The sequence below is a fragment of the Hyperolius riggenbachi genome, chromosome 7, assembly GCF_040937935.1.
Source record: "Hyperolius riggenbachi isolate aHypRig1 chromosome 7, aHypRig1.pri, whole genome shotgun sequence".
Taxonomy (NCBI): Eukaryota; Metazoa; Chordata; class Amphibia; order Anura; family Hyperoliidae; genus Hyperolius; species Hyperolius riggenbachi.
In genome coordinates, this window is record NC_090652.1 from 198052189 (window position 1) to 198064835 (window position 12647).

The window sequence follows — 12647 nt, forward strand, 5'->3', positions numbered from 1 at the left end:
CCTAGCTAACTACTGGGGCACCTACCTATGCCTATCTACCTATACTGGGACACCTACCTATGCCTACCTACCTATACTGGGACACCTACCTATGCCTACCTACCTATACTGGGACTCCTACCTATGCCTAGCTAACTACTGGGGCACCTACCTATACTGGGACTCCTACCTATGCCTAGCTAACTACTGGGGCACCTACCTATACTGGGACTCCTACCTATGCCTAGCTAACTACTGGGGCACCTACCTATGCCTACCTACCTATACTGGGACTCCTACCTATGCCTAGCTAACTACTGGGGCACCTACCTATGCCTACCTACCTATACTGGGACTCCTACCTATGCCTAGCTAACTATTGGGGCACCTACCTATGCCTATCTACCTATGCTGGGACCCCTACCTATGCCTACCTACCTATACTGGGGCACCTACCTATGCCTACCTACATACAAGAAGATAATAAGTGCGTTGCTTCATTGTGGACAGACCAAATTTGATCAGCTGGACAGTCACTGTTGTTCTATCATTGAGCTACCACAGCCCGGCGACCATATGGGCTTGAACACCGCCATGGCCTGCACTCTCACCATGGTGCGCACCAGTCCAGCACGGCCGTCACTAAGCAAACAGCTGTTTGCGGTGCGTTACACAGTGAGTTTGGTGTGTCAGTGTGAAGCAGTACTCTAATTACACTCCCTGATTGATGTATACACATGCAAGATGTTTGAAAGCACTTTAGTCCTGCAATTTAGCATTCAATGTGATTTCTGCCCCTAAAACGCTACTTTGCGTCAAATCCAGATTTTTTTCCCAGGACTTTTGGCGTCTATCCCAGTCATCCATGCCCCCCCTCCAGGTGTTAGACCCCTTGAAACATCTTTTCCATCACTTTTGTGGCCAAACCGAACCTTTTGCGGAAGTTCGCAAACCCGGTTCGCGAACCTAACATTGGAGGTTCGGGTCATCTCTAATGATGAAGGAAACTGTAGTGTCAAGACCAAACCCACACATAAAGGAGCACCTACAAACGTATACATACTGAACTATACTGCTCAACTCATCTGCTTTTCTTCCCATACCTCAACAGCTGCTCCTGTTTTCCAAGCTCTTCTACAGTTGCCCAGAGGATCCACATCAAACTCCTACTCCTAAAACTGGAAGGGAAGCATTCTCTCTTTTTTTTCTTGTTGTTAGTGATGTTTGTTCTGTTATATAAAATATATCAGTCACTATGGCTTGTTTGCCTACCACCTATGTGTGACATGGGGGCATAACTAGAACATGCCCACAGCATAGCTCTGCAGGCTGGGCCCCTCTCCTTTTCATCACAATATAGCAGAGCAGCATCAACTGAGCTTTATACTATATCTGCTTCTGAGGCAGGATCCCTCACTCCTCTTATAAGTAAATTTTTGCACCGTGTAGCCTATCTACTTGCAGCTCCTGTCTCTTCATGCTATGTGCTACACCGAGGAGAGGATTGAAGAACTTTCCTGCCCAAAAAAATAGGTAAGTTGTGATGCCCCCTTCACTACCATTGCTCTGAGGACTGATCTAATTTTTAGTTTTTTGTGATATGGTATAGTACACCATCCATGAGTCACACTGTGCAATGTTTCACGTTTACACATTTAAAAAAGCCTCTATGTAAATTACTATTTGGGGGGAGGGGGGATTTATTTATTTATTGTATTTATAAAGCCCCAATATATTGCGCAGCGCTGGACATTAGTTTAGGTTACAGACAATATTTAGGGGTGACATACAGCAATATGACAATACATGAATACAAGAAAAACCAGATCACGCAGCACAGTATGAGTACAAGGTGATGCTTAGTCAGTCACTGGATGGGAGCATGGAAATTTGGCAAGTTGAGTTCACTCAAATGCACAGCATGGGTGCACAGTAATGGAGGTGCATGATCAGGTAGGACACAAAAGGAGGAGGACCCTCCCCAAAGGCTTAAAATCTAGAGGGAGAGGTAGGGACACGAAAGGTAGGGGACCAGAGTGCAGCTGCGGGTTTAGAGCACTTGTGAGGGGTGGTAGGCCAGAGTGAAAAGGTGAGTTTTGAGGGCCTTCTTGAAGACGTTGAAGGAGGGGGCTGCCCTAATGGGTGGAGGTAGGCAGTTCCATAGTGTTAATCTATACAGTTAACAGGGCGCTCAACAGTACATTTTTACAATCAGTGCTTCCACATAAAATATTCAAATTTCTGTTAAAATTTACTAAATAACATAAAAAGTCCCACTGTAATTCAAAGATCACAATGTCCACATTCTAACAGCTGTATGACGTTCATGGAATCTTCCCGATCTAAAATAACCAGTATACGCTCACCAGATGCTAAGCTGCCTTTTCAGGGACAGCTAAAAGCGCTTGTGGCCCAGCCAGTATGCAGGGTATCCCGAGTACATCCAGCTTTCTCCTGGCTCCTTGACATAGGGACACAAGACAAAAAAGCACTGGGATAGTGTGATACTGCTTCCGTAATAGTGCCAATTAGGACAATACACCCGTGCTCCCAGATTTTACAAAGCACCTCGTGTTCCTCCACCTTACACTCAATATGGCCTCTCACCAAATCTCATGGCTGACCCAGCACAGACCAGCAAACACACTTGACAGATAGTGTCCACGATCCTTTTCCAGCCTTAATGTCCCTAGGACTCAAACAGGGACCAGCATAGTGTAAAACCGTTTTTTATTTAAAAAATATATAAAAGAAGTGCACTCACAAACATCCAGTACAATTGCGCATATCAAAAATCATCGAGCTCGTCTAAGCGTCCCTCACTCCTTAGGCTCCGCCCAACTAGTTTCGTCGCATGACTCATCAGGGGCTTGAGCCAGTCAGAGTGAGAGGACGCTATATATCCACAATCCATAATCACGTGCTCAAAGGTGTCAGCACAGTTCACTCGTCAGTTTAACAATATGTTCCTACATCTTGCGCTCTGATTGGCCAGGATTAAGCCTACATTACCTATCCTGCTCTAGCGCTGTGAGAAGCTATCTCCGGATTGGCGCAACGCTATAATCAGCTGCTCTTACACCTGCAGGCGTGTGTTGCTTCAGCCTGCGCTGTGATTGGTCAGGGTTAGGCCTACATTACCCATCCTGCTCTAGCGATATGAGAAGCTACCTCCGGATTGGCGCACCGCTATAATCAGCTACTCTTACATCTGCATTCCGCCTTCCACTCACGTGGTTTTAGCAGCCGCCTCCTGATCACTGCGCACTGCCCTCCTTTTCTCCTCCTACTATCTTGGGCAAAACTCAAATCCTACATTTCCCAGCTGCCTCCAGGGCTTGAGCTTCCGTGATTGGTCCATTTTTTTCTTTTTAGGCAAATATAATTCTCAATGGACACTCCCACCTTACATCTCATACGTAATCCTCCTTACTAGCTTGCGGGACTACCCCTATTAGCCACCCCAACTACATTACCCATGAGTACTTCTGTTTAGACTACGGCGAGTCGTTTGACATATTTTCCTCCTCAGCCGAAGTCAACGCTAATGGAGCTCCTATAATGTTACAAACCCCATTACTTTGGCATTTCATCTCCCTTTCTCTATGGGAAACAACCTCCCTTCCCTTTTGCCTCAGCTTGCCAAGATCATTCATTTATGTTAACTATAACAATAAAAATGATAAAAAGTAAAAACAACTCATGAATTGTGCATCACCTTCTATTAACCAGATTTAAAGCAATAGCATGTCACTACACAGTAACTCAAATTACCAACAGTATTAACAGTATTACCAGTTTCCACCCCCACTTAGAGCACCTTCTACCCAAAATCTCATACCACTACCAGAACACACAACTATATCTTTATTCCAATTCAGTTGTCCCCAAATGCTAAACAACAACTGTTCATCTGGTAACATCCAGATGGAGCGGGCACATTAAGTACAAATACTCTGACCTTGTATGTACCCATACGTTCCCACCATGCACCAAACCCCCTCACCCACCCCAACGCACATTGCAGGTGGGGTTGAGTCGATGCATGCTTACCCCCTACATACCCAGATTTAATCATCAGCTATGAAACAATTAATGTCCAGCTCGACATTCAATCCACCCGGCACCAGTGTTTGTAGGTCAAAGATCCATCTAGTCTCCATTTTAGATATCTCTCTAATCTTATGACACCCTCTCCATCTTGTGGTGAGCTTTTGAACACCACAAAATTTTAGAAGTGCTGGATTACTTCCATGCTTCTCTTGAAAGTGTTTGGACACATTATGGGCCCTAAACCCCCTACTTATATTGGCAATATGTTCACCCACTCGTGTTTTCAAGGCCCTTTTGGTCCGCCCCACATACTGCAGCCCGCACGGGCACCATAACAGGTACACCACGTGCGTGCTGCAGCAGTGGATGAATTCATTAATTTTGAATTTTCTTCCCGTTTGTTTTGAGGTTATTTCTTTAATCTTTATACCTTGTGCCTTTTCACAGGTGGTGCATTGATGACATGGATAGAAGCCTACATTACCCCATGCATCTGTTTTATTTAGAACCCTGGGGCCGTCCACATATGTTTTTACTAGCCTTTGCTGCAAATTCTGTGCGCGTCTATAGATACATTTCGGATATTCCGGGAGTACTTTTCCCAGAGTAGGGTCATTTTTAAGCACGTTCCAGTGTTTTTTGTACACACCTTCAATTTGCTTATATTGAGAATTGAATTGTAGCATCACCGCATATTGAAAAGCATTGGAGTTGTCATTATTCACCTGTCGGCTATTTGTCCTCCTCGATATTTGCAGTAACTCCTCCCTCCCTTTGCACATTACCTCCTCTGACACTCTTTCCAGATGTTCCCGATTGTATCCTTTCTCAACGAATCTTTCAATCAACATTTCTGCCTGCATGATATAATCACTAACCGTAGAACAATTTCTACGTATCCTACTAAGCTGGCCTTTTGGGATGTTAGCCATCCACCCTGAGTGTAAGGTGGAGGAACACGAGGTGCTTTGTAAAATCTGGGAGCACGGGTGTATTATCCTAATTGGCACTATTACGGAAGCAGTATCACACTATCCCAGTGCTTTTTTGTCTTGTGTCCCTATGTCAAGGAGCCAGGAGAAAGCTGGATGTACTCGGGATACCCTGCATACTGGCTGGGCCACAAGCGCTTTTAGCTGTCCCTGAAAAGGCAGCTTAGCATCTGGTGAGCGTATACTGGTTATTTTAGATCGGGAAGATTCCATGAACGTCATACAGCTGTTAGAATGTGGACATTGTGATCTTTGAATTACAGTGGGACTTTTTATGTTATTTAGTAAATTTTAACAGAAATTTGAATATTTTATGTGGAAGCACTGATTGTAAAAATGTACTGTTGAGCGCCCTGTTAACTGTATAGATTATTGGTTTAAAGTGATACACACACTTAATTATAGGAGCGAACCAGTAAGTAAAGAGCATTTAGGAAACCCTAATTAGGTGAAAGTGATTGAGGAGCGCACATTAGAGGTTAATGTTTTAAAGTTCCATAGTGTTGGAGCAGCTCTTGAGTCCTGGAGGCGTGCATGGGAGTGGGTGACGCAGGGGGGCGGGCAGGCGAAGTTCATTGGAGGAGCGGAGTGAGCGGCTAGGTGTGTACCTTTGAGTAAGATCTGAAATGTAGGTTGGACAGGTTTTGTGGACAGATGTGTAGGTCAGACACAGTATCTTGAATCGGATTCTGGACTGGAAAGGAAGCCAGTGGAGGGATTCACAGAGCCGCTGTGGTGGAGCGATGGGAGGAGTGGATAATTCTGGCTGCCGTAGTCAAGATGGACTGCAGCGGGGCTATTCTGGTCATTGGGAGACCAGACAGAAGGGCATTGCAGTAGTCAAGGCGGGAAATTATGAGGGCATGGATGAGGTCAGGAAAGGTCGGATCTTGCAGATGTTACGGAGGTGGAAGTTGCAGGACTTTGCATGCCAGGGTTCTCCCTGGCATGCCATTGTCCATGTTTTGGGACGTTTTGGCACCTTTTTAAAAGAAATTGTGGTGGCAAATATGCCCTGAAGGTTTTCAAAGTTCGCCCGCCATTAAAGTCAATGGGATCTGCCCCTAACGATTGCGATGTTTGTCCATCACTATTCTGCAACTGACCACAACATCATCAAGATAATGGTGCTATTTAAATTAATATTAAGTAGAATGTATAAGAAACATTTACAGTGGTTTGCAAAAGTATTCGGCCCCCTTGATGTTTTCCACATTTTGTCATATTACTGCCACAAACATTAATCAATTTTATTGAAATTCCACATGAAAGACCAATGCAAAGTGGTGTGCGAGACGTGAGAAGTGGAACGGAAATCATACATATGTAAAAAAGAGAACCGAGAGCCCAATATAGTGTAGTAAGTATTGGTAAATGGGTTTATGAAGAGTATAGAATCATACTCACAAACCAGGGCTACCTCCAGGCAACCACTGTATAAGCAGGTGAGGAGATTATCCTGTCCTCACTCAATAAGAAGGCGCCCTCTGTAGACAGGAAGAAAAAGGGGTATCCCCCTCCACCAGGGGTGGATATTGATTATAACGTAAAGAAGAACAGCTGCGCCAACAGGATAAAATCAGTTCTTAAAAAGTTTAAAAGTGCTTAGGAGGCAGTGGTGGACTTACCTCTTGCAAGCAGACACAAGAAACTGTGTATTCAAGACAAAGTAAATTTATTGGTACACTCCAGGGGCTTTTTGTCATTCTGCTCTTTGCCTTGACAAAGGGGACCCCTAGTGGCCCCGAAACGGTTGTCAGCCTTGCAGGTCTGACATCTGGTTGCACATGTATGTGATGGGACAATAAATACTTGCACCTATTGTTCCTGAAGCCTGTGTGCGAACTTTTCTTCATAATCTAATACACATAGGCAGGGCTCCTCTCCCCTCCCCCCCCCCCCCCCCCTAATCGCCCTGGTGCTGCACCTGTGAAAAAAAAGGATTTACTCACCTGCAGAGGACTCCTCTCCCAGTGCAGCTCCTCTGATTCTCTGTGCAGCACTCCAGCTTCAAAACTTCTGCGCTGACAGGCAGAGCAGGGCTAGGGGAAGATGGCGCCCGAAGCCCTGAATTGGAGACGCAAATAGTCTCCAGTGCAGGGCTTCAGTTTCCCGTAGCCCTGCTCTGCCAGCCATAAACTACAGACTCCCGCAGGCTGTAGGTGAGCTGCGGGATGTGGCCGGTGAACTGGCGTGGTGTCTATTAAATGCTGCAAGCCAGGTCACCACCTGGGGGGTCACACAATCTGGTAGGGAGTGGGCACAGTGTAAAATAATGTGTATTAAAATGCAATAAAAATACTAATCCGTGCATACCATGACTGAACTTTCATACATGCTGTTGACTAAGCAAAGCTTAATTTTTATTTTATCTTTGTCTGGCTTGTCCCTGCACACTTAAATCCTCAAGTGGAAATGAATGGCATGAGGACATAGGTATTACAAGTAACAAGCATCTGTCTCCTATTTCTGTACACATTATTAATTGGTTGAACATCCACTCTACAAATAGCTTATGTATGATTAATGCAGAGAGCAGGATTCTATTCAAAAAGTGTTCTGGTTTCACAATAGCCAGGTAACATGAACTGCGATAAAAGGGTGGAGCCCGGCAAGCTCTCAGCACGGGATGCTTGCTTTCACAGCTATCAGTTCTGGCACCTAACAAATATTGCCTAAGGTTTTATGAGATTAAATCTTAGGTTTAGTGTAATGGTTAATATTAACTTAGGGCCTGAGCCCACTAACGCAATTGTGCGTAGTTGTACGCAGTTGTGTCATTTTACGTTGTACGCAGTTGTAACATTGATCTGTTGCTGAAAAGTGGACACAACTGTGCACAACTGCGTTAGTGGGCTCAGGCACTTAGTGTTAAGGTCATGCTTACCTTAATTGTCAGTTATAATAAATACAGGTGTAAAGGTTAGGAAGAGCATTATCTTACATTTAGGGTTAGTTTCAGGATAAAGAATAATAAAAACATTTTACATTGCTCTGGAACTTACAACAGGAACTACAACCATACTCCTGGCGCAAAAATCTTTATTTTTTTTATTATTCTTTATCCTGAGACTAACCCTAAATGTAAGATAATGCTCTTCCTTTACAAAGTACCAACACAGTATGTTGGTACTCTGTAAATAAAGAGTAATCAAAAAAAAATTCTCATGATAAAAGGGTCTTTCATGATCATGATGCGTGCCTATGGTTGAATGCTCTCCAAATAAATGCATACTTGTATAGTAACAATCTGTTTTAGTGCACTGACAATCTAGGACAGGATGCATCTAAAAGGAAGAAAACTGCTGTTCCCAGGTAATCCACCTGATGATAATCTCAGCATTACTGACAGATTTGACAGCTTGCAATGTAAGGGCCTGAGCATGCATATAAAAGTGTACAGTGCATTTGGTAAAGCCTGGCTGTAACAGAAAGGTCAGATGTTAAGTTGACTGTCTCTGTCATCAATTATTTATCACCAAAGCACCAGAACGAGGGACCAGCAGTCTCCTATCCCAAGAGACAGGGTAACGTCTGCATCTGTTTCCATTTGAGGAGCAGTAAGCAAAGACTGAAACATACTGGAGACATCATTAATCCTTGTCTCTGCAGCTCAGCAAAATTACTCCAGTCTACACCTTACACATAACTGAAAACTGGCTATTTATCAAACTACTGTGGCAGGACTGCAGTAGACTGTAGAATTTGTTAGCATGTCACAAAGTTTAAAGTACTATAGTATTTTGCACACACTAAGCAAACAGCATACTGTACAAGCTAACCACTAGCACATATCCTATTGAGCAACTGTAACGATCGGTGAAGCACAGAGAGGTCTGATTACCGGTGATCTGCAGTATCACGGGGAATACAGACGTATACCAGATTATAAGTGATCTGCAGTCTCACCGATAATCCAATATACTAGCTAACCTCTGTTCACCTGAGTAGAGTGTAGTGTTTTGGTGTAACAGTAACAAGCCTCAGCGCAGTCGGAAGTACTGCGCTGATTCCTTCCGCAGATCTGGACTCTCCAAGACGGGAGGAGTCAGACTGATAGTAGGAAGGTTAGTCTGAAAGTGACACTCAGGAGGAGATGCCACTGACAGGACGGGGAACCGCCTCCAATAGTGAGGTCGGTTCTCGAGGTCGGACAAGCCAGGTCGATACACACGGACAGATAAGGTACAAGATCAGGAGGCAAAAGCAGAGTCGAAGTACAGGCAAGGTTTGGCAACAGGGTATCAGATATATCAAGGTACAAAATCAGGAGACAGAAGCAGGGTCTAGGACGAGCCGGGGTTCGGCAACAGAGTATCAGAGATATCGAGGTACAAGATCAGAGTTCAGGTGGATAGTCGAGACAGGCAAAGAGTCAGAACAGATAATCACAATCAAACTAGTACTTTAGCTATCAACAGAATATAGCTAAGTGTAGGATTACAGCTCCAGCTGGTCCCGGCACACTTGCGGATCTGACTACGGATCTGAGTGCTCCCACGTATGTGATCGCACGCCAGACCAGAAACAAGTGAACAGCCAGCAGTATATATACTCAAGGACCTTTCCAGGACCTCCCTAATTGCTGGACCAATGAAAGTTGTGGAAAATGTCAGCTGACCAGCCTGGTCAGCTGACTACTTCTGGCTGTTATATAAGCTCTGTCTCTGTGCACGCGCGCGTGTCACTCTGAATCCTGGTGGACTATCAGTCCCAGGCACACCAGAACTGTCTTGCAATGTATCTTGAGCACCACGTGTGGGGGCCGCTTCCAATGCGGATTCCGCCGTTTTCAATGCGGATTCCGCCGTTCCCGATGCGGATTCCGCTGCTCTGCCTAAGCGGCATGCGGCGGTTTTTCCGCGTTGTGACGCCCTGCTGGACGCGGAAACAGCCGCCTCACCTTGAGAGACGGCGGCTTTTCCGCGTTTCCTTACAGCAACTAACTTATTAAGCTGATATACAGTTGTTTTTAAAATTATTCAACCTCCAATGCTGTAAAGGGTTTTAGGGAATTTAGTGTACATGTGTAATTGTGTTCAGATTGAAATCTTACAAGGACCAAGGACTTTTTAAAGAACCAAATGCAACAAAAATGACATCAATTGTTTTTGTAATACAGTATTAAATGTTTTTTTTTGTGTGATTTATTCATTGACACAATTATTCAACCCCTTAAAGACTACCACTCTTAAGAACAGAGGTTCATTCAAGTGTTTTCGATCAGGTATTGAAAACACCTGTGGATGTTAACGAGCAGCAATCAAGCATAATAAGCACCAATTAGGCAGATTTAAAATGACTGTGATACTCAGCTCCTTCTAGACATTTACTGGTGTGTTTAAAAACATGTTGAAGTCAAGAGAATGGTCCAGGAAGACAAGAGAAGAGGTGATTTCTCTTCACAGGAAGGGCAATGGCTATAAGAAGATTGTTAAACATACCAAGAGACACCATAGGTAGCATCATTCGCAAATTCAAGGCAAAGGGCACTGTTGAAACGCTACCTGGTCTTGGCAGAAAGAAGATGCTGACTTCGACTGCTGTGTGCTACCTGAAGCGCAAAGTGGAGAAAAGTCCCAGTGTGACTGCTAAAGGAACTGAAAAAAGATTTGTCCGATGCGGGTACTGAAGTTTCAGCTCAGACAATAAGGTGCACACTGCGTAATGAAGGCCTCCATGCCAGAACTCCCAGGCGCACCCCCTTGCTGTCTCCAAAGAATAAGAAGAGTCGACTGCATTATGCCAAAAGTCATGTGGACAAACCACAAAAGTTTTGGATAGTGTTCTGTGGACTGATGAAACAAAATTAGAACTGTTTGGGCCCATGGATCACGCTATGTTTGGAGGAGGAAGAACAAGGCCTATGAAGAAAAGAACACCTTGCATACTGTGAAGCATGGCGGGGGGTCAATCATGCTTTGGGGCTGTTTTGCTTCTGCAGGTACAGGGAAGCTTTAGCGTGTGCAAGGTACCATGAATTCTCTTCAGTACCAGGAGATATTGGATGAAAATGTGATGCAATCCGTCACAAACCTGAGGCTTGGGAGACATTGGACCTTTCAACAGGACAATGATCCCAAGCATACCTCCAAGTCCACTAGAGCATGGTTGCAGATTAAAGGCTGAAACATTTTGGAGTGACCATCGCAGTCACCAGACTTAAATCCGATTGAGAATCTGGTGGGACTTAAAGGACCACTATCACGAAACATTTAGTTTGTATCCCCCCCATAGTAATTACAGCAACAGTACAGAAACTTAATTGTGAAATTATTTTCATTTTCTAGCATGTACCTTTAAAAATTCACGCATTACTATATCCTGCAGCGTCAGCCCAGGCCCTAAACGCTGACGGACCTCTGCAACTAGAAAGTCAGCATAGGGGAAGCCTTGTCAGGTAAACTACAGCTGAAGTGAATTTTTTTGAAGTGAATATTGTTACCAACTACAAATATTCACGTGTTGCTTGATGGTGTAGAAGTAAGACTACAAAGGTTTCCATAGAAACAGCTCTATGTAGTGTACATAGCTCCCATATAAGCAACATTTGAGCATTGTTGTCCTTGTGTTGTCAGTCCTGAGGTCAGCTGACTATACTGTTACCCCACCATCCTGCCTAACAGTGTAGTGACAGAACTAGTGACCAGAAGAAAGCAACACAATAGCGCTAATTAATAGTAATTCAGGGGCAAACCCAGGATTTTCAAGGAAGGGGGGGGGGATTCCTGAAAGGTCCCCCTCAGCCACGCACAATACAGTATAATAATATGGTAGGACATGCTGGGTACACATAATGCAATTTCCCATCCGACTGAAATGATCTGACAATAATTTCCTAAATGTCCGATCTTCTCCCGATCAGCAACGGGATCGATCAGGAGCAGTTTGGATACAGACAATAATGAGCGTCAGCCGACATTGGTAATGAAGAGGAAAGTGAAGCATTCGCGCAGCAGGAGCACAGTGCTGTGCTCATATTTGGCTCTGTGCTCTGTTAAGTTCCCCAGAGCTGCTCCATGCTCCGTACACACGCTGCTGCTCCATGCTCTGTACACACACTGCTGCTCCATACTCTGTACACATGCTGCTGCTCCATCCAAAGTCAACTGTAGCAGGGAAAGAAAGGGGGCAGTGCTGTGAGCTGCAGGATGCCTGCAGATATTCTGGTGTCTTAACTTGTGCCTGTCCAAAGACACTGCACCGGCCCTGGTCTGAGGGAGGATTCTGAGCATCTGTAACCCCCCCTTTCCTCCATTTGCCTATGAGTAATTGTATACTGTACTGAGAATGTAATGATGGTACAACCAGTAAGTTATACGGTAGAAACCCAGACAAAGGATGTGCAAAATTTAACAAAATAGGAAATACCCAAGAAATCCACAAGAAAATCCTACTTACTACAGATTTGCAAAACAAAAAAAACTATTCATACAACACACAGAAACACATTTCACACGCTTAATGCTCCGTTCATCAGAAGTACCAACTGCAATTAGGATGAGCAATTAGCGTGAGAGCCGAGCTCCTCTGCAGGTACCGAGACAACTACTGACAAAGTCAGAAATCTCATTTGTTAACTGTCCATAAAATGACACCTGAATATGCTTGCAAACACTAAAA

At 44.4% G+C, this 12647-nt stretch overlaps 1 protein-coding gene across 10 annotated transcripts in view; it reads right to left on the minus strand.

Annotated features, from left to right (window-relative positions):
- The window catches only part of ADAM23 (ADAM metallopeptidase domain 23), a 468543-nt gene that overhangs the window by 384614 nt on the left and 71282 nt on the right, over positions 1-12647 (minus strand). The window lies entirely within an intron of this gene.